Source organism: Adiantum capillus-veneris, chromosome 11 (assembly GCF_014529385.1).
Source record: "Adiantum capillus-veneris isolate H3 chromosome 11, ASM1452938v2, whole genome shotgun sequence".
NCBI lineage: Eukaryota > Viridiplantae > Streptophyta > Polypodiopsida > Polypodiales > Pteridaceae > Adiantum > Adiantum capillus-veneris.
The window spans coordinates 93,417,680-93,420,031 of record NC_140941.1 but is presented as its reverse complement, the minus strand read 5'-3'; the positions used below and the strand labels follow the sequence as shown (position 1 = coordinate 93,420,031).

Below are 2,352 nucleotides of genomic sequence, written 5' to 3'. Positions count from 1 at the left end.
GTGATCTGGCGCATTTTAAGGGCTAAGAACAGAGAATTCAGCATGCTGCAGATTCTCGCCAGGTTTTGCAAAGTGTCCGTATGTGTCGGGAAAGTCATTTAATGTGTGGAATACTGATCGTGAAGGGTTCTAGTATAGTTATGATGCCGAAATCAGGCAAGAACAATCAAAATTCAGCCAAGGTTGTGCGGGGCAACTTGGAAAGAACCACAGTGTTTATTCCCTCTTTTAAACAATAAAGAAATACCAAAAGGGGTGCCTAAGTTAGGGGCCAATCTAGTGTTGGTCTTCTCATACAGGTGCATTCTAGCATCTGTATCCCATTCCCCTCTCTTGTGTCACTATAGCGCATGTATAATAGACGACTAATAATGGGTGAAATCTAAATCAAGGTTTGAAGTAAAGTCTACCGCCCTTTTTGGATTGAACAGGCCGGTTTCATTTTCTCTATCCATTGCATGCACACCATGCTCTGCCAGAAAATTATGTAACACACAACAGGCAATGAAATACGACGGAGCTCGCCTAAGCTCCACGGGCATATTTTGCAAAATTCGCCACCTATTCTTCATGATGCCAAAGATATTTTCTATTGTAACTCATCCTCTAGAAATTTGTCGATTAAATTCATCCCAGGGTCCCTGAGTAGAAGCGTTACCCTCTGCAAAAGGCGTGATCATCATAGATGAAGAACCATAGCCTTTGTCTGCGAGGAGGTATGGTTGAATGCATAATCGCTGCAGCGTAATTACTGGAGTAGGGAGTACTTGGTGGGACCGCATGCACCTGTACAAAGCAGAGCTCTACCAGTGTGTAGCATAGTTAGTGCCGCCAAGCACGCTCACACACACATCCCACAACTTCTTACGTGCATCACACACTACTTGCAACAAAATGGAGTGGAAATGGCGTCTACACCAATATTGTGCCGGAGTGTTATGCCGCCTTGGTCTCCTAGCTAGCCTTATGTGAGTGCCATCTATAGCGCCACATACATTTGGCAACATAGTGACGGCCGAGAATCAGCTATAATATGATCAAGACGTTCACCGAACGTAACAACGATATATTGTGGATGTAATGGCAAGCAATACTTGCATACAGTGGATTCACCGACACCAAATGTGTCACTAATATGACTGGTGGAAACGTTGTGGGCAAGCCTGAAAGCTTAGAGCTTGTTCGGGATCAATCGGAGGACGTACAAAATTGTCTCTATCGGTCGACGGAAGAAAAGGCACAATAGCTTGTAAAAAAATTTGAAAGACTGGCTCAGACATGCGGTACCTTTTCATGAAGAGGCCGTCCATGTAATCCTCCTCGCGAAGCCAAACTTGCCTTTGAACTTGGGACCAAAAAGCATGCTGATGCGGGAAGATCCACCATTCGCGAATGCCAGCTAATGCATCGAGGTGTTCGTGGAAGATAGCCGGCGATGACAAGATGACAAGCACAAAAAACAACACTTGTCCTGCGGCACTTGAAGCAGCATCGGAACCTACGCTTGCCATCTCTCCAATAATCCAGTAGACCACAATCAAGGGATTCATTGAACTGGACCTGCCACTGCATGCAGTTGCTGATTCTGAAAACAATATTGTTTGCTAGCTTGGAGAGCTCTGTGTAATTTCACCAAATGACTAGTTTGCTTAGCGTGTATCTTGTGTCTCGAACTTGCAGCTTAATTAAACTCAAGTATAGTAGGTGCAGCTTAATTAAATGAGGTGTGTATTGTCGCCCTCGCACAGCATCTCGCAGGATGTTTGCAGTGACGATCAAGTTTGCAGTGTGGGTTTGCACAGGCAAAGAGGCATAGAGAGGAGGGACTGGACTGTACTATGGACGGCTGCAGGGCGGCGTCTCCGCCAGGAAATTAGCGTGGCTTATTGGCGCCTCCATCTGCGCTGCCAATTAAGAATTCTTGCTTTTTTTGTTCTCATGTGCGTGAGGGCGATCTGGATGCACCGTACGCCTCTTTCGAAGCGACCCTTTCTCGCCATGTGTAATTGCTCGTACTTCTTTCGACCCTGCTGAAAAGTGTGCTCCCCTTTCCCTGAACGCCCTGTTAAACGGGCTAGCTACAGTTGTCAGTGAGACTTCAAACTCTGCTGTTCAAGGCAATCTGCACCATCCCGCTTTTTTGTCAAGGCCTCACTCTGGAGGTTTGCATGAATTGACAATAGCCCATACTCATCCTCATCACACGTATGCCAATGTGCTTGCCAGATCGGTAACTCGCTTTTAGAATGGGCAGTATATACAGCTTGAGAAGCATGTCATCCTTAGACACGTCAGGTAGCTTTACCACTCCTCCTAAACAACATTTAACTAGTCTTGGCTTTCCAAATAGTA

At 45.8% G+C, this 2,352-nt stretch overlaps 1 pseudogene; it reads right to left on the bottom strand.

Annotated features, from left to right (window-relative positions):
- Nucleotides 1–731: 731 nt before the first annotated feature.
- On the bottom strand, nucleotides 732–2,111 carry LOC147447661 (protein ANTAGONIST OF LIKE HETEROCHROMATIN PROTEIN 1-like; annotated as a pseudogene).
- Between the last annotated feature and the right edge of the window lie 241 nt (nucleotides 2,112–2,352).